At 44.5% G+C, this 24,581-nt stretch overlaps 1 protein-coding gene across 2 annotated transcripts in view; it reads left to right on the forward strand.

The window, feature by feature from the left end:
• The first annotated feature begins 678 nt into the window (after window positions 1-678).
• The window catches only part of RNF14 (ring finger protein 14), a 146,230-nt gene continuing 122,327 nt past the window's right edge, over window positions 679-24,581 (forward strand). The window contains exon 1 of one of the 2 annotated variants that reach the window (XM_086931639.1): window positions 679-889. The gene's annotated coding sequence lies outside the window, so the exon portion shown is untranslated. The remainder of the gene's footprint in view (window positions 890-24,581) is intronic. The other variant, XM_086931640.1, reaches the window with a different exon arrangement.

Below are 24,581 nucleotides of genomic sequence, written 5' to 3' on the forward strand. Positions count from 1 at the left end.
AAGCTTTCCCTAAACTACTTCGAGTACGGAGTTTACCTAAAAGGAGGGTAATCTCTTACTTAGAACAACGAGAACTGGAGCCGAATTAAAAAAAATATTGAGATACATTATTGGGGATCCGTTGTGTGGGTTCGGCTCCCACACAACTGAGTAGGGTTTATAGCGAATAATAATTGTAGATGTTCAGAAACCCACGCATCGCCATTTTTGTTTAAGCCTAACGATGAACACTAAAGAAAAATGAATTCAAAATAAGCGCCTTACAAATTCTAGAAAAATATAAATTGAGCGAGCTCGTTCTTCCCAAAAGTTTATTTGGTTCAATCCCAGGATTACACCTTCTGATAATGTTCGCGCTATATAAAATCGCATTAAATAAATAGGGCCCGCCGAGCACTATTGAACGGCCTACCCAGCCCGAACTGGAAGCGGTGAATGATGAAGAGTCAAACCCCTTAAAACCAAAGATAGGAGCAGAGAGGGGGATACGTCACAAGCACCGTCCTCGTGACAGCTGGACGTGTCGCCAGTCGGCTAGGCACTGGAAGGAGTGGTGCAGGAGACTCCTTGAGGCGACGCACTCATGGATCGTGACGCCGTATACAGGTCGGGTGGCTCTCGTCCGCGGAAGTCTGCCTAGCACAGCTATGGTGTTTCCGAAGAAGTGCTGGAAGCAGCAACAGGAAGCGACATACTCCTGAGTCGTGACGCAATGTGCGGGCCGGGTGGCTCTCGTAGGCGGAAGTCTGCTCATCCACACCTGTTCCGTTTTCATGGGGGACAGGGGTGTTCCAGCTTTGTCAGGTCTGATTTCGCCCGCTGATCGGGGGCAAAAGTAATCCAGTGAAAGTAGGACCCGTCAAGAGACGGCAGTCGGGACACCCAACAGGTATATTTTATGATAAATGTACCTCTGTCAAGAAGCGAGTAACAGAGTTTCCGGTCTTTTTTTCTGCACGATTAATGTGAAAGGGAAGCCGGTGCCCTGCTCTCAGGGGGTGCAGGGACACGCAAATAAATAGGTGTGCACAGCCCGGCCCAGTATTTTATACTTACAAGAGGCAAATTACTATTAGTCGCTTATCAAGTGATCCCATGTCATGGGTGCTACTTTTCGCTCATCCTAGTTTTTTAGTCAGCAGCACTTTCAGTTCTGCGATTTCTCTGTCCATACTTAATATAAAAAAACACATACTACTAGTGACAGAAATCAAAGTCATGTAGGCTAAAACTCCATAGCTGTCCTCAAAGTTTTAGGCATGACATGACACTTAGCAGTAGAGCTTGACTTGACACCCGCAAGGACATTGATGGGGAAAGCTTATCGCGAACCGAGCTGATCCATTAAAAAGATTTGTCGTGAAAATGACACAGCAAACGTCATGTAAAAATATGATACTTGTTGTAAATAGAATTAAGTAGGTACCAGGACACGTCTTCAGGTAGTTAAGATATTTTTTATTAAGTTAGACAGCAGAGCAGTAAAACCCCACAGCTGACCAGACCAACTGCCAGGGCTGGAATCCTCCACACCACAGATAGAACACACAAAGGTACTATGGGAGATAGAGAAGGTAGGAACACTAAGAAAGGACTACAGAAACCAGGTAGTCATATTGATGTAAGTATAAATATAGAATAATACTCTCAAATTGAAAATCTCATATTTTTATTTTTGTCCATTTGAATATGCCACTGCATAAACATTTGTTAAAAAGGTACTTTCGACATGACATTTTCCCTACCTTTAACACCCCGACATCGCTCTCATGAGTGAACCAGGAGATCAGTCAGTCATGTACTCGGTATATATAAAGCCAATATTGCATGTGGAGCGACATTATGATCATAATAGCCATACTTAAATATAACACTCAATTTCAGCTGAATTCCTTTAAGCTGATTTCAAATTTGACACTTCATCGAAATGAGGCACAGTGAATTGTAGTGATTTTCATACCATAACAAACTTTGACAAAATAGGGAGTCCCTCGAATCGACCCCTCAGTGACTATTTTGTGCCTTTTTTTCATTTTGCCATCAAAGAGCAATGCTTTTTATTTTTTAACAAATATTTTTATTTGGTTTTCCAACATTCAACAATAAACACAGTGACAGGTCAAGAGTTATATAGAGTGTCCATGTGAATTCTGCTGAATACAGGAGGATGAGGGGTCCAAAACGTGTACCTCTGTGTGCAATGGGGAGGGCCAAGGATGCCTCTTGGTCACACACGTGGTTCAATGGTAGCATGTACAGACCTTATGTCGAGATGAGGACACCAAGTTGGGAAAGGGCTGGGAAGCGGGTTGGAGACCATGGCGCTGCTTGACGTGGGTTGTAGATGGCGTGGGGCTCTTATAGGGCTTAGTTATGCCGGCAGAGGCAGGGTTAGGGAAAGAGAAAGAGCCCCCAGAGGTGGGCGTGTCACAGGAGCCCAGACATAGGAGAAGGGCTCAGATTTCTGAAGGGCTATGTTTGCAGGATTCATAGGGGCAGAGTGTCATCTTGAGTGAGGCTGAGGAAGTGGTTGAGGAGGGTTTCCCATGCAGGGGAGATGGGGTGCCTGCAGATAAGCTGGAACGCCTCAAAGCGTAAGACCTCTCCCTCGGCTCTTCCCACTGATGCACTCCCCCGTACCAAGCCTCCAACCTGGGGGGCTGGGGCGATTGCCACTTGAGTGTGATAGCACGCATAGCGAGTAGCAATGCAAGGCGTGCCCTAACCACAACGTGCTTTCCATGTTTGAATACGCCAGGGTGCTGGCCTCCCAGGTTCCTATGTACAGAAGCTCCTTCACCTTGTGGAGCGTCTCGCATTTTGCCTGCTAGTATGTGGAGAGGATAGGGCTGGACCAAAGCATGTGCTGGAGGTCTGCAGAAAGCTCATGGCAGCACAGGCATCTGAGGCAGGCCATGGGGAAGAAGCCGTTGAGCTGGTGCAGCATGAAGTATGCCCTATAGGGTAGGGGGAACTATATAGTCTGAAATCCAGCAGTGCGAAAGACTTGATGTGGGAATTTCGAGGGCTATATCCCATTCAAATGAACCAACAGAAGAAGGTGTAATGTGGGCACAACTTACAAAACGAAACCTCATCAAAGTGAAAACTCAGATTAGTCACTTGTCTAATTGTCTTTGCATGACACTATATGATTTATTTATTCTTAAGCCAGCTCCAGACCTTCGTTCTATTCACTTTAGATCTAAAACATATTATTATGTAAAAATTGTCAATAAAAAGATTTAAAAGGAGATCTAAAAACATATATATATATATATATATCACAATATAAACAAAAGTACAAAGATATAAATACAAAGGGCACTCAAAACATAAATAATGCAAATACATAAATTCACGAAACAGTGTAACAATCGAATACTTTGTCCTGTCTTCCAAATGTTTGGGGTACATGGGGCTATATCCCTAGTTACATATCCAGTCCAGTATCTCTTTGGACATTTTTCTTTCTGAGGATCAGTTTATCCTCCTTCCACGGAGGGACATATGCATAAACCATAGTGGATGGTGCCTTCACCTATATCGGCCCAAGCACCTCCGTCATTGTTTTTGTACTCCAGTTCTTTCATTGTCCTGAAGAGGCCCGTATTAAAAGGGCCGAAACGTGTCAACAACTTTTGTTCGATTACGTCTCATACTGGGCTCGATGTGTAACTAGGGAAACATCCATATGTACTTCAAACATTTGGAAGAGAGGCTTAAGTATTCAATTAGACCAGTGACTAATTTGAGTTTTCACTGTGTTGAGGTTCTTCTGTTGTTTCGCTTGTACATGCTCAGGTATAGTGGGGTTAGTTGGGCAAACCCTTGTTGATTTCTATCTGTGTCCCATGTGTCTCTGAGTGACGTAAGTGGGGTCCCTGTATGTTCCCTCATTGCCCTGTAACGCCATGTGATAAGATGATGACCCGTTCTCGTGGTTTGCAGTGTCGGTATGACTGTGTGTGGGAGGTTCAGTATCCACTAAGGATCATTCGGTACAGAGGGTGTACTGCAGCTGGTGAAAGATTGACCACTAAGGAGGGCAAACAAGGACCAATGCTTTGTGCTCATTTATTTGAACACCTACATTAATACAGTTGGTTCAATAAACTCAAATATCACTTTAAGGAGGGAAAGGGAAGTGCCTGGGAATCTTGAGTGGCACTGTTTTGGCTTGCTAGTCCCCATGGTATAAGGACAGAGCTAGATATTCTGCTTGAGCCTTGCTTGGGTTGCCCACCTCTAATTTAAACAGGCACCGTTTTATAGTACCAACCTCTATTTGGAAGGTATGCAGTGCCATACGGTGTCCACAATATTATGATGTCTGGACTTTTGCATTTCTGTGGTTCAAAATTGCTTGTTGGCTTGCTCAGAATAGTGGGATTTTTGACCATTTAAGTGTGACAACTGAGTCTTACAGCTGTTTGCATTATTATACTGCAGAATATGTTAGACCTCTTACTTTAATATAACAATATTAGTTTTTTGTATAGCACACATTTTCTATTTAATACATCATGAGATGTGATTATTACCCACATCTATGGTTCTGATTTCATTGACCAGAGAAGATTGAGTGAGCACTGCACAAACACATGACGAGAATCAAGGGTTACCCTTTTGATGATATTGAAAAACTGGAAGCATGAAAGGTGTAGTTGGCCTTTCTGGAATACAAATATGTTTTTTTGTGAGTTGCACATAGTCTGAAAAGTGTGTAATTAGTCTCCAGTGGTTTGCTTGAAAACATTTAGGAGTCAGACTGCCATGCATTCAGAAATATGTTGATAAACCTTTAAGAAGGGTCAGGCTGTTGTAATCTCGCCAGTCTTCCTTGTTTTAGACCTAAGCCTGTCATTTGACAGCTCTCACTCAGTTGTAATAAATTGCATCTATTGTATGCAAAAAGCATAAGCCGAGAATTGGGAGAAGTTTCAGCCCATGAGGAATGCTGAAATATGGTGGAGGTTATCGTTCCTCAACATGCGGACTGAATATTAACTTCATCTTTATTAAAACAGGTCTACATCCATGCTATACTGTTAAAATTGTTCCTGGGAAAACTATAACAAAAGTATACTTTCATGTTAATCCAATATATCTGATTTATTGGAATATGTGATGTCTAGAAAGGAATATTTGTTCATATAAACACTTCTGGTTTAAACCAAGAAGGCCAAGAGGACGTGAACAACAATAAGTTGTGAAACATGTTGGGCAAGTTAGAGTTTCTTACTGTATCAAAATAAATAAAATATAGTATTCTTCACCTCAGATAAAGTATTGAGAAATTTTCAGAATAAATCTGATGTATTGGATTCCATAATTAGTTTTTTAAACAAATTAAGTTGTCTCCCTAAGTGACTAAGTGTATATGAATTATATGTCCTAAAACTCTTTTTGTCTTTTTATAACAAGATAATTCTATTGCGTTTTAATTTCTTCAGCTATGTAAAGATTAGCCAAGTAGCTCCTCATAACAGTCTCTTTTTGCAACACAAATGCATATGATACGGCATTAAGTCTACACGAACAGTACAGGGAACAATTCTTATCTATGGCTTTTGGTGAAACCTGAACTATCCCTCCCTCTCTCAAAACTACCCTTCCTAAGGAAGAAGCAATCATACTGATTCATGTCTAGCATTGTGACTGGCTCAAGGTGTTTAAGAATATTGACTCTGACAATAGGTCTCCAACGGTAAATGGCAGTGTGGTTTATCTCGTTTCCCAGATTCGGGTACTGGTCCTCCCTCTCCTCTCCCCAGATTCGAAGACATTAAGGACTTTAAGCTTTTGTGAATAGGTCCTCTTTGGGTGTCCTGCTACTGGAGGCTCCCAATTAAGCACACTCTTTGGTATCGTCAAGCATGTTGCAAGACGTTTTTCCGTGGCCATAAGATGCCAAAGCCTAGCATGCCATTGATTGATATCTGGTGGGTCCTTCTTTTTCCAACAGGTTGCCACTGTAGTTTTCGTTGCACCCAAACAGTTCCAAAGCACAAGCTTTTCTCCCTTAGATTGGTATTGCCATTCCTGGAGGTTCACCCCCAAAAGGATGAGTATTGCACCGTCTGGGATATCCTACTATGAATCGTAAGCTCTTCAGTAACTAATCCTGGAGGTTCACCCCAAAAAGGATGAATGTTGCACCGTCTGGAATATCCTACTATGAATCGTACGCTCTTCAGCAACTAAAAGATTTATATCTTCGAACCCACCCACCAAATGAGAATCATATGCCCACTCTACTCTATCCAATACAGTCGACTCGTTTGATAGATTTTATGCGTTTTTGCTGGATGCATAAACCAATCATATAAAAGCTTGTAACCAGACTCTTTACCTTAAACACTATGTGAGGTTTTGTGCAGATCTTGCCGATCTTCCCGTAAGTAGATCCATTGACTCTCTGTGAGTTTCCTTCCAATCAGCGCTTGCCACTTTGCTATGTGAGAACAGGTGTTAGTGTCTCAATTATAAGTAATTGATATAGAGTCACAATTACCTCTTTGGAACCCAAGACATAGGTTTCGTGCCTTAGAGTCTTTATGGTCAGATGTAACACCCAATGTCTTAATTTAGCATAATGTAATCTCTTGTGTTCGCTCCGTTTAAACTCTTTTTTTACATAAAAAAAATACTTTTCCTTTTCCTTTAGAGTACATATCGATCACCATTACTCTTATCTTTTTATTGGTTCTATTGCGTAACTTGTCTCCTAATGGTCAGCTTTAATTGGCCCTAGCACTCCATATTCCAGTTTTGTATGTGTATCTTTGATTTTGTTAAATCACTACTTTCAGGATAAGTTTAATTTGTATTATTTTTTCCTTGCTACTTGCACTACTGAAGCAGGGTTCTGGACCATGACACATACACTTTAGTTTGTTCCAGTGGCATTCGCTGGAAACATGGAAATTGGTGTTGCTCCTGGTTCACGGTAGGGACATTCAGGTGAGTAAAACTGCACAGGGCATAATTGATCAGAATCCCTGCTGGACACAGCTCACAGAAGTGTGGTTATCCTGGACTGTTTAGGGCTTAATAAAATGCAACCAGTTTTATATAGAAGGGGACTTTCAGTAAAGATGCCATGGTGCAGTGCAAAATTCTAGGACAGTTGTTTCCCACACCCTATTGGAGTGATCGTACTTTCGACTTATCAGTTTGGGCTTAAATTGAAAATCCTAGTTGTGGTTTCTATTTAGTATGAAGTAGAACCTATCCCGTCACAATGAACATGTTGTGGGAGCTCATGCCATATGAGCTGCATTAGGGTTGGATATTTTCTGCAGCCCATTGGGTGATCTGACCCATATACCCAGTTTCCAATGAAAAGGAACTGGAATAAACCAGTGTTTCCTAGTCCTTTGAACCTCGAATAACCTACACATGTATTCATGTTTTATGACACCAACCAGTGCCAGATACCCAAGCAGCTCTACCCTGAACCCAGAAAGTAGGTTACATGCTCTATACACAAGTGGGGAACTAATTATGCTTAAAACTATCTCTTCGTCATAAGCAGAGAGGTCACAATCTAGAATCAGTCTATTTTCCAGTTAAAGCTGAGCTACACACTTCAATAGATATATAATGTAAATATACGTTCATGTTCATATATAAACTACTTTTAACATTCATGTCTTTCAACATTTGTGTCTGTCAACAGAGCAACTTTGAACTCCGGGTTCTCAGAGGCTTGTGCTCATGTTCTGTGTGTTTTTTTTTGTGCCTTCCGAAGCTTCCTTTTGGTTTTAACCTACACATAAACAGCACACATATATAATGTGATAATACCGTATTAAGGGGTACCTCAACTCTTAAGGGACTTGAAGTGGTAGTATTTTAAAACGCTAGATATATGCTTGGTGGGTACATTAAAACAGACAATTTTAAACTAATCAAACAATTGGTTTGAGCGTATTTGTTTACAGTACATTACAGTATGGTGCATATTTTACAGTTCCCTATGCTTTGTTTTAGTGCTAAGATGACTTTTTATTATGTTATTTATGTTTTTCACCTGCCTACTATAGACTTAATTGACCCAGTACCTCTTCAAGTTTCTTTAAGAAAGTAGGCAGCACCTGGCATTAGTGAGTGGAGTCAAAAGGTGAAAGAGTTTCCTTTAATATCCCAGAGCTGTCCTGTCCTTGTTCCCTTCTCTTTGTCACTCATTTCATAGGGGCACTGTAACATTCCCCCCAGGCTCTCGCAGTTCGAGCATGGCTAACAAGCCCCAGTCATTATTTTTTTGTTGGCCCAGACTCCCCTTCCCCCCATAGTCTGTTGCAGATGGTCGCTTCTTACCTGGGTTCAATGTGATAATTGCTAACCATGGAAAGCTCAGAGAGGATAGGTGCTACAGGAACACGTCCTCTCACTCCAGCATTGTTTCCTCATGGCAGAAAAACACTGTCAGTGAACCGTCTCCCTCGCTTACGCCAACTACCTGTTCTCCATCTCTGCCTTCTCTCACGCCCTTCAGTCGCCACACTCCCTTCAGTCGCCACACTCCCATAACCCTTCAAGGAACTGATCTGGAGCTTCACAAGTCATGTGGAGACAAAGAGATAATCTCAGTTCACAATTGAAATAAGTGATAACACAGGTAAATGCTGCACCCTTGCTTAAAACGTTTGAGGCCAGTATCTGGTAGGTAAACATAGAAAATTATCTTCAGGAGTGGGAATAGGAGGTACTACCCATGACAGGTGGGATCTGGGTTATGAGGATAAACAGCCATCAAGCAGCCAGGAATTAGAGTCACAAGTACAGTCCATATAATGGTTGCTTGCCAAAGGCTCCATTCCGAAGCATTGAGCCTTCCTGCACAGAAACAATGGCTATCCGATACTCACCAGACCAGCTGTAGTGGTGCTTCTGCTTAAGGATATCAGTCAGTCTGTGCTGTCCTGATGAGACCAGTGGGTTAGTTTGCTTTGTGTCGAAACGTCGAAAATCCATGGGGGTGTCCAGTCAACTAACTTTCAAAATGTGGATATACTCCTGCTAATGTTGAAACGTACTATGGATACCTCGTGTTGTTACGGATGTATATAGGTAAATACATTGTTTTTCACTGAGTACGTTTTGCAGCTTGCTGTCTGCACTGCTGCTTCGTGATGTCACGATGCTTTAAAAATAATTTGTGGGCTTAGTATTTCATTTGTTGATATAGTACCGTACTTACACTGGATCAGGTACCATTGTGTAGTAGATCTTTTGAAAAAATTGTTCCCTCGGGCCTGCTGCTTATTTCTTTTACTGAGTTGACACGTGTTCCGTACAGGGCGTATGGGTCAGTCCTTGTGTTGATTATGCACCAACCATTTTTAGTTCCCCCATAAGCAGGCCTGAGGTAGCAGTCGTCACGCTTGACTATAGCTCAGCTGGTGAATATCTACCGAAATCCTATATTACGTCCAGTGGAAATAGAGATTGCTCAGTTCACCACAGGTAAAAACACGTTGGGTCAGAAAAAGCGAAACATGGACAGCTGTCTTTGCTATTCGGAAAGATTCAGACTTGCAGTTTAGATGTTTAGGCTAGTAGTACTCCAGGTAGGATTTCATTGCCACATCCTTAGCATCAAAACATTCAAACATGTTTTTTTCCATTTTAGGGCTAGATAAACATTAGACTATGAAATTATGTTTTACGCATTCAATAACTTCAAGATAACACAGAAAAAACTAGCATGTCATCAGCTTTTCAAGTAGTTGCGCAGGCACTCTAACAGTGCCACTGCTTTTAAACATCCCCTCCGGGGAATAGTAATTGCTGGATTGTACAAGAACATTTGTAGCTACATTTGAAATTATTGGTTAGTTTTTGGATGCTCTTTCTAGCAAACGGAGATAATTATTTATTTACATGCAGTTCTGGTAAAGTTTAGAGCACGAAAGGCTGCTTCCAGTTCCGAAAGTTACATTATAGAGTAGCTAATCTTTAGACAGACCAAGGAATGAACAGATATCGAGCAACAGTCGTGTTTCAGATCAGCCATATGTGGCTTTTAGGTGTGTTGTTATAGTATTTTATTATTCTGCTTTGGGACAATCACTTGGAGCACGAACCAGCACCTTACACAATCGAAGATTCACTGTTGGTGTGAAGCCTGAAACATTGGTGTGAATCACCTGCTAGGCAATCTGAAAATGATCCCACTGGTTCAGGTACTGATGCCATGTTCTCATCATGTCTTGTCATTCTCTTTTGACTTTAAATGCTATTCCTTTCTGTCTGCTACGAAGACTGTGTAAGTGCTAAGTCGTATCATATGATGACCCCTAACCTTCCAAAAGGTGGTAATTCAGATAATGGGTCTATTGGGTACACTTGGCTTACCTACCACCACCTCTATATTGGCCAGCTGCAATTGACGACTTAAACAAGGCACATGCAGTGCCATCACGCTGAAATGTTATAGCGCTTCTGAATTCCTAAAATTAGATTGTGGCAAGAAAAACTTGAGCATGGATTTTCTTTACTGTTAAAACTTCTTTTAATGATTGTCCCGTTATCTGTTACAGTGCAAATGAGCCATTGTCTAAAATTATTTTTGTAGAGTTCCTACCACTATTTCTGTTATGTTCGCTGCTGCTTGATGTTCTGATACTCACATTGTCTAAACACAGTGCAACTGAATGTCCCACTTAAGTGAAATGTAGAGGACAGTTAGGCTAATGAGCGTCTCCTCATTCCACCATGCTCAAAGGTCAGCTTTCCACTGGTTGTGGCAACAGCTCTCTGGGCTTCTGATTTATAAGGTTATATCTAATATGGAAATCTCTTTTTCAAACAATGGTGGGAAGCTTGTAGGAACGGCTGTGCATTCCACTTAACACATTTTTTTAGTCCACTTACTGATTTACTTCTTCCTTCCACTTACTTCTTTTTATGCATCATTGGCACAGACTTTGGCAATCCCCAATAGTTGGCAGGATGTCTTTTGCAGTAAAGAAAGCAGTAGTGATGTTATGTTTCGTTGTGCATAAGCCACATTATCGGTAACTATCATACCAAAGTGAACAATACCTAGTCTAATTTATTTTGCTAAATATTTTTATTGAGCTTTTCAGACCCTTACAATACAATACAACGTGCACGTGCCAGTGATACACAATTTTGGGAGGTTAAGGGAAGGCTACATTGGTTATATCAGGAATTTACACCTTATGTCATAGGTAATAGTCAACATTGTGCACATGGTGGTACGCCAGAGGTAATGCATGATATAAAGAGAGAACTCTAAGTAACATTTGTACTCTGAAGGCAAACAGTAGGTACGTTCGCTTAGTGGAGCACAGGGGGACTATGGCAGGCAAGGGTGTGGCAGGTAGGAGCGTTGGCGCATATGAAGGCAATATCAGCAAGGAGCAAGTAGGCATGTCACTGATGTTACATGGGTTTGAGCCTGAGGCGTTACTTAAGTTCGAGCCGTCTCTGTGCTTGTGTACAAGACTAAATATGACGTCTTCTAAACCATTCCATCAACATAAACATTGTATGGACGTGCCACATATTCATATCCATACTTTTTTTTCTAGTCCTTTTCAAAGTAGATTTTAGAAGATCAGAACATGGCAAAATGTTCTTCTGTAATAGAACCATTACGTTAAGTATACTTTTTCTTTTCAATTGTTTTTATTTGGATTAAAATAAAACCATAGAAGTATACAACAGTTCCATGATTAATAAAATACATCATCAAGACCGCATCACATAAGACATACTAAAACACTAACAGTAAAATACTAAAAGTAACCCAATTCATAAATTACACCTTTAAGTAAATTCATAATGATGGTGGTGCCATGTCTGCGGTAGTAGAGTGTTATTTCAACAAATTTGTTATAAAGTGATATTAGGATTCTATGCATTAAAACGAGTCTCATTGGGCTAAAAGTCATATTGGAGTCCTCCAGAGAACGTAGGTACAAATAAGATTCCTATTAATTCCAGATGTTTTTTTTGCCAAAAATAGTGGTTTTAGATCAAAATGTTCAAATATCGATATAGAGACTTCAAAATAACATAAAGTGTTTTGTGCCTTGAGATGATCTGCTATCATCACATGGGCATTTTTCTGCCACATCTGGCTATTGCTTAATGTTTGGGAAAGCCACCACCAATACATGGGCTATACCCAGGCTTAGATATGTCAGAACAAAACAATGTTGAGTGATATATGTGGTTAAAAGATACTTTTGTAAGCCCTCATTTTGGGCTACAGACAAGTATCTTATCACTGAGGGCTTAAAAGTAACTGTAGCACATCTAGCGTTTACCTTGTTATTAAGAAGTGAAAGCTTCAGTTCTCTCCTACTAAAATACATTATGTTGTCGGTTCCTCTAACAATGAGGGATCATTGAACTGAGCCATCTCATTAGGAATGTACGAGAGCCATTGGATTCTCAATGCTTTGACTAATCTTAATCAATCCTTAAGGATTGCGTTTGTAAACTTGGTCTCCTCTTTTCTCCATATGGCGTGTCACAGATGGATGGGTTTCACCGCTAGTAAATCTTCCGAATGTTGCTTTCCCCAGTCCCCTATTTACAATCTAAGCTGATGTGGTTGGTGGCATAGCCACCTTAGATAATTATTATCTTGTGTTTGTAAAATGGCAACGTTTACATGACTTCTTAACCCACCACCATAGGAGGCTGCGAAAATGCTCTGTAAGTAGTGATCTTATTGAGGGAAGTACAAAGTTTAAGACTGCAAATTGTTCTTCGTTGTAGCCGCAGCTTGGCTGCTGATGCCGCAGATGCCGAACCTGCTCGCCTAAGCCCCCGGCCCCCAAACTTAACCGCCTATGCCTCCGGGCCTCGGCCCCCCGGTCCTAGACCCTTTGTCGTAGGAGAGCTCACCCTGGTGCTCGTACCAGCAGAGGGGCTGCTGGTGGCCGTGGCTTGGAGCAAAGGACCTACGCTGCGAGGAAAGACAACTCCCTGATTCTAGATCCCGGCGCCCAGTGGAGACAGCTGGAGACAGCTGAGAGGTGTCACGGAGGTAACGAGCGGCGGACTCTGGGGGAAGCGCGGCTGAGGGAGAGGACCGCTTTGCTTCCCGAATCAGAGCCTGCTCCCTTAGACACTGACCCTGACCCCGGCCCCTCCTAGATGTAAACACCCGGGCAGGGGCGCAACAGCTTCCAGCTCAGCTCATTCCCCACTGCTGACTCACAGACCATCGGGTCATTACCAGCTGTGGCACCGTGGGTGAGCGGCCGCAGTTGCAGCTGACCTGTTATAGGGGGCTGTGGCTGCAGAAAGCTGCCTGCTGTAGGGGGCTTTGGCTGCAGAAAGCTGAGGTGGTGAGGCTGCATACCAGCTGTGGGTGTGAGGCCCAATCCTTGGCATTTGGCACTTGATATTTGAATCCAGTTTTGAATCATCAGACCGCCTCCAGGATCATAGTGGTGGTGGTGGCCAGCTGGGGCAGTAACAAGGAGAAATCAGCTGCCCTAAAGTTCACCCTGCTGCCCCATTAGAATCCAGGGCTTTGTAAACTGCACAGTGCAGGTCCTAAGGAGGAGGGACTCGTCTGCCGTGGTTTCCTACAGCCACCATCAACCGAGCCCGCCCAATTGCAGGATGACCAAAAGAAAGCCTCCTCAGCACCAAGAAACTGCTTCGGCAAAGACAACTCTTTCGACTCAATTATCACCCAGAAATCTAAAGAGCACAAAGAACGCAGTCCCTGCCTTAAAGTCCTTTCTAAAGAATCCAACAGCAGGCCTTATAACTCAATTTCTACACAAACGCCCCCCTAACGACAGGGATCCTCCCGTCATGACTGTCCCACTAGCAAGAGCTGAGGCCAGCAGCGGAACAGCACACCTACTAGGGAGTCTCCCTAATAGAAAAACCCTCGCAACACAAGAGCAATGCACACACTTCGGGGGACGCCGGTCTCAATCTTGTCCCAGTCCGTGCCGCTCCCCAGGAAATGAACACAAACTTGCAAGGGACTTGATTGTTGACATTACTGCTCCGATGTGTATATTACAGAGAGAGACCCCTTTCTGACCACAGGGATGAGGTACTCTTCACAAGTTACAAACCAGTTCCCTTTGGAATAGACCTAAATGATATATACACTGTAACTGCATGCAAAGCAAGTAACACATTTAGACCTTCACATTCGTAGGGTAAAATATCTCAACTTGAATGAGCCCAGTAAAATAAAAAATCTAACACATCAACTAAAGCAGTACAACATATTTCTTTAATTAAAATCACATAAAAACCAATGAATTAATACAAAAATTGCATTGATACATTACATATGCTCCATAAAATCACTTCAACATATATTGCACCATTCCATAAAACGTAAAAATACAAATACATTTACAAGAGAAAACACAATTTCAGACTCCTAAATTGGTCATTTACACAGACATATCATCTGTATCAGTGAAAATATGGTCTGGTTAAACTTCTACTTGTAAAATACCAAGACCATGTTCCCTTCGAGATTATGTCATCTGAATAGCTCCGATACCAGGAAATTAGGAGCAGTTCGCTACAGCCCAAATACACCACCAACAACATCCTACCCTGCTGACCCCCATCCAGCCAAGCCCCTTGGAGCTTTTAGGATCTGGACAAATAAAAGCTGAAGTGTCTGAGTGTCAACAAAACTTTGGGTTTCTATTGGCGATATTCTTACAAAATCGGGAAACCAAGATAGAAAGAACACTGGAGCTCACCCCAAAGCTCTTTAGAACGGCTAGAGAAACTTGGCTTTCCACCCCACCCAATCAAAGCCCTACAGCCCATAGCATTTTCATTAACGACTCATGACCAACTCTAATTAGCGAAACAAACCACTCTACGACAAGGGCATTACTTTGGCAATCAAACGAGACAGAGCTGCAAATCGATCTCCTATCAACCATCGCACAACACCTAGTGGAACTGAGCAACAAGGTGGACTACATAGAGAACATGCTCAGTGATAATAAGGATAATCGGCCCTGCAGCTGCTCATGTGCAGCACTTATCGACAAATGGGCAAACCTCCCGGAAATTTTGACCGAATTGGTAGCCTGGCTAAAGGTACAAACAGGATGCACCACCTGCCCGCCGAACAACAATGGTATTACATCTATAACAAAATGTGATGACCCACAAATTAACCCGACCATAATTAACTCAGGCAATCCCCCAACGAAGCTCCACAACCAACACCCAGTTGCGGCCATCAACTCTTCCTTCAGCTCACTGAGGCCAAGTCTCTGTCCCCGGACAGTACACTCAGGCAAGGAACCCGAGTGGAAAGCCTTCACACAGAAAAGAAAAGATTAGTCTCTTTCGAGGAGGGCCAAGAAAAAACTAAATAAACAGGAGAAAAAGGCCAAAGCCTCCAAAAAAGTAGCCCTTTCACTAACAACCCACAATAAAATATTACAAGCTAATAACGTAAAAACTGGGATCTATCCAATCTTCGCCAAAAAAACAGTTCTAATTAATACAACACTAACAGCATCAGTTGCAAAACAAGAGTCTGACAAGATATGACATCCAACTCCCCGGGATCATTACAGCCTACCAGGCCCGGTAACTGAAATACAACTAGTGTCTTCATCAAACACACAAAGTCAGAGTATAACAGCCAATCATGCGCGTTCAAAGAGCAAGGACCGAGCATCGGGGCACTCATCAGCCAGGGTCTATCCTCCTTGGACCCGGGACGCAGCAATCCTGCCATCTCAAAGCCCCACTTTCAGAACAGAGACCGGTCAACTAGGCATCGGCCTAAGCGCCGACCTAAGCACTCCTCAGACAGAATCAAGAGCCCTGCTTAAAGAGAACCAAGTCAGCAAAACACCCACAAGGTATTTCTCACCCCAGATATCACATCAATGGTCTTCACAACATCCTAAACAATATACTTCGCAGGGCTCGAAAAATGTACTCGACCGCTCACATTTGCGAGTCAGATTACTTCAGGACGAGCTATTTTTAGGTCCTACTCTCCATTTCTGGTGAATAGGAATAGAAACTGACACTTGACATCTGCCTCTGAAAGCAGAGGAAATGTGACAACATAGCAAGATTTAAATGCATCTTTATTGCTCACAAAGTAAATGAGCAATACTTATCACATTTGCTCAGCTTTCAGAGTCAGAGGTCAAGTGCATTTCATTTAGGTCGAGGAGATTTTGTAGGTTACTAGATCTGCAGGTCTAGTGCATTTTTTATGATTTTTCGAGCCCTGCTTTGCCTATTTAAGCACATCCCCACTCTGGCTGAAACACAATCAGACGACCTAGCCTGGGTCAAGTTCCTGAGCCTTTCCAGTGATTCCCATGGGGAAATCAACATCAATAGGGCTGAGTCGTCACACCCGGGTGAGGCTAACACCAGAAGAATCATCTTTAATAGCAGAATGGGGCATTGATATTGCATTCCCTGTACCAGAGAATTATCCAAACGTGCTAACAGAACCCCTGCCAATGAATGAAGTTTACTCAGTGCTAAGTGGGACAGCGATCAACCATCAAGGGAACATCCTAGCTGTTCAGTCAAAATCTTACAACGTTACAGGATAACAAGCACCTTTGATCACAGGACAGTTTATACCAGTGGGCTAATGCAAACCCCTGGTCAAGGAACCTGGACTTGTCTCGAAGGCCAGCCACCACGATGGCATCGCTAACATCATAAAAGCTGCCTGCCACTGGAATAGCACCAGAATCCCCGGAATCAATACTCAGCTTTCCATAACATCCTGGAACGTAGCTAGCTTAAAAAGACTTCTTGGGTTCAAGTAATTAAATACTTCCAAGAAAATGATATCTTGTGCCTACAAGAGACTTGGGCAACTGAACCCTTTGATTCTGGGCAAATCACTTAATCTCCCCGTGCCTGAATGTGTAATGTAAATACGGTGCTCATGTAAAGCGCTCCAATACCTTCGGGTCGAGTTTGCGCTATATAAATATGCAACAAATATTATTACACCTTGTACCTTACTAATTACCGTATGTATTTGCCCTACTGCTCACTCTCATAGCCTGGAAAGGCTGGTTGAGTACTAGTGTCACTTTTTATAACATCTTGCTTGCTGTGACTTATCATTGTGTTTCCAACTGTTTGCACCCGTTTCTGCAAACTTGTCTGTCTGCACTATGGTACTACTATAGTCCACTACTGCATCCTCCCATACCCACCTAATCCTGCAACGCAACATGGACCCCATCGGCAAACATACATACAAAATCATATATCCACCATCACTCACCAAAAAAGCCGCCAAACGCTTTAAACACAACTTCCTTAGGTCACACTCGGAAAAGCCCTTCGCTGACACCTACTTCTCACCGGTTAATGGATCCCTGAACACCGATATCATTTTCCACACCACACGCAGAGCTCAATGGAGAAAAGCGTTCTTCACCCTACTCACCGTCTCCTCGACTAGAAAATCCGCACACAGCCAAACTCTCTCCATCTCCCCATCCCGGGTCTTTCCAGGCAGAGCCACCATCACTATTTACAATACCGGGATTGTCCTATTACAATCCACAGACAAGAACCTGGAACTGCTAGACAACATGTTCCCCACCTTCAAAGAACACCTCTCCAAGTCACGGACAAACACGCATATCTCCCCCAATTCCACCAACCATGACCTCTCAGCTGCATACTTTTCAATCAGGGACACACCTACCACCCCTGACCTCCCATCCCCCACCCACAACCTCACTATCCCAACTCAGCACCCCATCTCAGACATAGATCGCTCCCCCTCATACGCCGCCCGTTCCCCCGCCCCCTCCACCAACGTCCGGACCTCCACACATACCCTCAACACACCTTTCACACCTACAGCGGGCATTAACACCCCGCTCGGCGCTGACAGCACAATCCCCACACTTAACACTCCCAACTTAGTCCAGCACCAGAATTACACGCATTCTGACAATTCCCCCCTTTTATCCCCCCCCATTCTCAGTCCCCACTACCCACCAATCTACTGCGCAGAACGTACTCCCTCTCGTAATTTAACGCCCCCTCCCCTTAACAGGATCATCTCCACTCCCACTCCCCCTCCTACTCTCAGCCCCTGCTATCCTCCTTCCAACACAGCTACCAGTCTCCCAGCCTACACGTTGTCCCCCACGCCTACCGCCAATGCCCCCACCCATAACATCAATTTCCTCCCTATCCCATCCACTCCCCAACAGTCCAGAACCTCTCACCTCCCTAACCCTATCCCGCGCTCCAACACAACGCAGACCTGCCCGAACACCAGCCCTCCCCCTCGCCTGCACACGAGTTCCCTGGCCAGCCAATCACCCCTGACTGCCACCCCCACCCCCACCACCTACCCTACGATGGAACTCATCATGGCCACCCTCACTCAGATCAAAGAAGACATCCAGGTCATCAAAGAACGACTCTCCACATGTCCTATACACCACCCAGCCACCTCCACCCCCCTTCCCAACCTGCCTCCTTCCCCCCCAGCGGTCCCCCACCCTCACCACGCCCCACACCAGGCTTCAAACCCTGCTCATAGGCGCAGCAATTCCCGTAGTCCCCAGCATCGCCCCTGCAACGCCTCACACATCCACACCTCCCCGCCAAATGTGTCCCCCACCTCTCAGGCCAACTCTCGCACTCAGCTATGCCCCAAGCTGACATCAATCCCAGCTCTTAATCGCAACAACCGCCCTCGCCGCACCCACAACTCTTCTTCTGACCTCGACACACTCACCCTTCTCCGCTCCTATGAACCAGCCCCCCAAACTCACACAAGCACCCCACACCGCAACATTCCCACGATACACCCAAATCCCCTTAGACCACCCACATTAAACAGCAGAGCCTCCATCCCCAATAACCTTAGAGAAGTCCCTCTCTCGCTAGAACAATCTAACACCCTCTACACACCCCGCCTCAAATGCGCGCTTCTCAACTGCAGATCGGCGACGAAACACTCAGCAGCCATTGCTGAACTCCTCTTATCGCAGGGCCTTGACCTAATCATCTTGACTGAAACGTGGCTAACTGAATCCTCGACACCCATAATGGACATTCTGGTTCCTCCCAACTTCCACATTATCAGGCTCGACAGAACAGGCCAAATAGGTGGCGGAATCGCATGCATATACAAGAACAACCTCTCTGTTCAGAAAGTCAATTCCACATCCCTGCCATCCCCAACATCCTGTGAATACATCTGCCTCGACATTATTAGTGAGGGCAAACCGATATGCACTCTGCACAGCATATACCACCCACCCAGGGACAACCTCACCTTCTCCCAACAAATCATGGATATGATCTCAACCAATTCCGGTCGCCAGCTCACCCAAATATACCTTGGTGACTTCAACCTCCGCTGGAATGACAGCAACGACGCAGTGGTAAACAGTCTTAAAAATTTCCTCGATGCCCTGAACCTCACCCAAATATGCAACAGTCCGACCCATGAGAAAGGCTCCACCATCGACCTGATCATCTCCAAGGAGCAGTCTATCCAACTTGAATCCATCCAACCTTGTGACTGGTCGGATCATCACATTATCACATTCTTTATCAACGAAAAAGTCAAAGTCAACCCTGTGCAGCTCTCCAAGCCCAAGGTCTGGAAAAGAAACTCGAAAAAGCTCAACCCTGGCTCTCTGCCCCCTAACAGCTGCAATCTCCTACTCCCTCCTGCAGGCGCCTCGGACGTCCAAACCCTGACTGACCACTATCTCAACTCTATGACTTCGATAATCAATGAGGCTGCACCTATGCAACTAAAAAGAGTCGCCATTAAAATCTCCAAACCATGGTACGACGGGAGTCTCAACGAAGATAGAAGAGACATGCGAATGGCAGAACGGACCTGGAGATCAGCCCCCTCTGCAATGCACCTAAAAGAGTTGAAGAAGAAGAGAAACGCCTACTTCAGGAAAATAAAACGCTCAAAATCGGACTTCTTCCGCCTCCAACTTAACCAAGCAAAGAACCGCCCGAGAAAACTGTTTGAGCTAATCAAATCGCAATCCAAAGAGCTACCACAACCACTCAACACTGGGCGTGTGGTACCCTCATGTGAAGACTTCGCTGCTTTCTTTATCCAAAAAACCGACAAAATAAAAAGCGATCTCCTCACTGACGCAAGCCTCTACTCCAAACCCAAATGCCCAGCACCCGTTGAACCAAAAAACAATGCGACATGGTCAACCTTTAACATATACTCGGAAGAAGAAATTGGCAAATTACTCAGCACCCTGAAACCTTCCAATCACCTCACGGACCCCCTCCCTGCCTTCGCAGTAAAAGATTTTACCCCTCTGATTCTCCCTCTCTGGACTAAAATCATCAACAGCTCTCTCCAACAAGGAAGCATACCTGACTCCCTCAAAGTTGGTCAGGTCACACCTCTACTAAAGAAACCAACAGCCGACCCCGCGGATCTCAACAACTACCGTCCCATCACCAATATCCCCACTCTCGCCAAACTGCTGGAAAAATGCGCACAACTACAATTGACTAAACACATTGAGCAATTCGATCTCCTCAACCCTCACCAATCAGGTTTCCGAGCAGGACACAGCACAGAAACGGCTGTGACTCACATAATTGACGACGCACTTCAAATGCTAGACCAAAATGACACCTGCCTCCTCATCCTTCTTGATCTCTCCTCCGCATTCGACACCGTTAAACATGAGAATCTACTAGAACTACTAAACAAAAGAATGGGCTTATCTGGAACTGTCCTCAAATGGTTCACTTCCTTTCTCCGCAACAGGACGCAGAAATTCAAGAGCAACAACCTGATGTCCACGCCAGTACCTGTAACGCTAGGCGTCCCCCAAGGATCTTCTCTATCCCCAACTTTGTTCAACCTAGTCATGGAACCGCTCACCACTCTGCTACAAGAATCCAATGTACACTTTCACATGTATGCCGATGACACCCAACTCTACCTCAAACTGCAATCTCCCAATGACATCCTGCTCCTGAACTCAACGATCAGATGCACCCAATCCTGGCTTGCCGACAATCACCTCAAACTCAATGCCCTGAAAACAGAGTTCCTTCTGATCGCACCTCCAGCGAAGATAACCACCACTCAACATTGGCTTAAACTCCTAACCGCACTCAATGTCCAACCCACCATCGTGGAATCAGCAAAATCTTTAGGCATAACACTCGACACCAATCTCAACATGCAGCAACATGTCAGCAAAGCTACAAAGGGAGCGAACTTCCAGATCAATACTCTGAGGAAACTTAAACCCTACCTCCCAGCCAAAGACTTCCAAACAGCGGTGCAAGCACTAGTCATCCCACGAATTGAATACGGCATCACCTCCCTCTGCGGACTCCCACTAACTACAACCGCACCACTAAAAGCATCTCTAAATGCTGCAGCGAGACTCATCACGGGGTCAAAAAAGCACTCCCACATCACCCCTGACTTGAAATCCCTGAATTGGTTGCCGTTTGAAGCCAGAATACATTTGAAAATAGCCTGCATGACACACAAGGCTGTACACCTAAACTCACCCGGCTACCTTGCTCAGAAATTGACAATCTCTGGGGGAATCAGAAACACGAGAGGCGCAAACAATCTTCTGTTGAAACCTCGAAGATTCCGGAAGGAGAAAACATACAAGCGCTCTTTCTCAGGAATGGCGCCTAGGATTTGGAACTCACTCCCTCCCGAAACCAGGCTTCTCTCTTCCACTACACTCTTCAAAAAAGAAGTAAAAGCTATCCTCATGGCTAAATTCACCTGTTCTTCTATCTCGAACCCTATCAACACCCTGCGATGATCTTTATTACTTGCTTGACCCCTTATCTATTTGTACGAGCTGTCTTATCACCCACTTGATTGCTTTGCAGCCACCCAATTGTATTATTTGTATTGTATGATCTACTGATTTACTTATTTGACTTTGTTCCCTCATGTTCCCTTCTGTACTCTGTGAACTATCGACCTACCTATTTGACTTTGTTCCCTCATGTACTCTTCTATGTAAAGCGCTCTGATATCTGCAAAGATCTTGTTCGCGCTATATAAAACTCTGAAATAAACAAAAAAAACCTTAATTCTCCCAGGTTTTTATGAACTCCATTCCGCAGCCCTGAAACGCAATATCTTCGTGAGCGCATCTGGCGGTCTCTCAATCTTTATCAATCAATCTCACAGAATAGAGACCACCTCAATTGCAACTAACACCCTAGATCTGCAAGCGGCACTCATTAGCGGGCTAAAAAGTAACAATTTATTTATTTATTTTGAAAGTTTTACATAGCGCAAACATGACCACCGAGGGTATCGGAGCGCTTTACAGATTATGCATCACTAAGGGTATAAGCAAACAAAACAGAATAAACAAAGAGACAAAATCAACGTCTAAGATTGACCAATATTCTCGTTAGGGAAAAGCAAACAGAACAGAATCACATTCTAGAATTGTCCGTCAAACTCAAGAGCCAGGTGGTTGGGTCAAAGTCAAGTCTATGGACCCAGAATCAGATGAAGAGGCCAGGCTGAGGCAGAAATTTCTTCATCAAAATCCCTTTGACTCCTTTTTTGAAGAAAACAGGGAAGGGTTCACCATGACTTCGGGGGGAAGGGCATTCCAGATCCTTGGAGCCATACCTGAGAAGGCTCGGTTATATATATTTTTTTCTTAAATTTTTTTGGTTTTAGCAAAAGGGTACTGGCGCCTCTGGAGGCTCTAGAACCACAGGGGAGCTCCAGTTTCTGGGCGAGGTGAAACAGGGTCTTGAAGTGGATGGGTTTGTAACCCATGCATGCAATATTTAGTTTTAACTCTTTTTATTGAAATAGTCAATCAAAGGCAAAGCAGTAAATACAACAATCCCCTTCGTATCATAAGCCAGCCAGTGTCACAAAAGCGAATGGAATGTAATACATAGACATTGTGGCCCCCATAGTATGGTCTAGTAACCCCTCGACCGCTGGGATGTTTAGTTTGATGATGACAACAAAAGAAGAACTGCCCCCCCTCCCCACTCCCCTTCCCTCCCCCCTCCCTCCCCGTCCAGTACTCACAACAGTTCCCATGCGCCTAACTTCTCTGCTCCGCTGGTACTTTCTCTCGCCCTCTGTTCTTAGGGATCTGTCGCCCGCGGCTCCGTGAGCCTCAACAGCCGGAGGTACCTGGGGCAGGTGAGTTCCCTGAATTCCGTGACCAAGAGTGAACGAAATGGTTGCCAAAGCTCCTCGTATTGGTCTCCCTCCCCCACCATGGTGAGCGATAGTTTTTCCATGCCCAGCACATGCCACAACCTATGCAGCCAGCCGGTGAAAGAAGGGACTGTGTCAGTGCGCCAATATGCAAGGATGTTTTGTACCGCTGAGCCTAGTGCAATGGCCATTTGGCGGCCCCTGCGGGATCGTAGGGGATATGTGAGGGGGTTAGGCAGCCCTAATAGTACATATGCTGGGAGGCGCGGGAGCTCTGTTTGGAAGTGTTTGTCCACTTCATCCAGTACCTGTGTCCAGTACCTGTGTCCAGTATGTTTGAAGATGGCTACATTCCCACAACAGGTGGACCAAGTTGCCAACCTGGCTGCAACCCCGCCAGCAGAGGTTTTCTTTGTTACGGTCCATCTCGTGTAGGCGTTCCGGCGTGTAATACCAGTAGGTCGTCAATTTCGTAAGTGTCTCTGTAAGTCCTATGTGGTATGCAGAGTGTCGTGCCCGGTACGAAATTTTCTCCCACTCTTTATGGCTAAAAACCCTGCCCAGTTCCCTCTCCCATCGCTCCCTGCTGGGGTTGTATATGTGTGTCTGTGGTGTCTGCAGCATTTTGTATAGATCAGAGATGAGTTTAGTATTTGAGGTGCGATTCAAGAGCCATCGTTCATATGGTGAAAGACTCCTATCTGCGTCTGCTCGCACCTGCGGCTGAAGCGCCCAGTGCCTGACTTGAAGGTATCGCATCCGGTCTGTCTCTGGCAAGGAGTACTCTTGTTTAAAATGGGTAAATGGAAGTACACCCTCTGGGCTGTAGATGTGGTATAGGGAGTGGCAACCCGCTGGCCTCCAATGCGCAAATGCCGAGTTCTCCATGCCTGGTGTAAAGTCTGGGTTATCTACCAGCGGTGTGAGCGTGGACGGGAAGGTTGTAAGGCCATAAGTGAGGCTAGTGGCATCCCACACCTCCATAGGAATGTGTGTGATGAATGAGGCGTACAGATTAGTAGGTCTGTGGCCCCTCCGAAGGAAGGGGATTTCCTGCAATGGACGACCTGCTACCGCCTGGTCTCGGAAGAGCCAGTGTTTTTCCGACTCCCACTTGCTCCATTCCACCAGATAGCGCAATTGCGCCGCCTGATAGTATTTGTGCAGGTCTGGTATTCCCAGGTCTCCGGATTCTGGGCTAGAGTGATCAATGCTCTTCGCATTCGTGGTTTACGCCCTTGCCAGATGAATTGGGCAAGTTCAGATTGCGTTTGCCGTATCCATCCGGCCGGCGGACGCAAGGGCAGGGCCCGAAAGAGATAAAGAATTTGGGGCAGTATGGTCATGCATGCAATTTTTAATTGTATTTGAGCTTCAT

Source organism: Lissotriton vulgaris, chromosome 7, assembly GCF_964263255.1.
Source record: "Lissotriton vulgaris chromosome 7, aLisVul1.2, whole genome shotgun sequence".
NCBI classification, from domain to species: Eukaryota; Metazoa; Chordata; class Amphibia; order Caudata; family Salamandridae; genus Lissotriton; species Lissotriton vulgaris.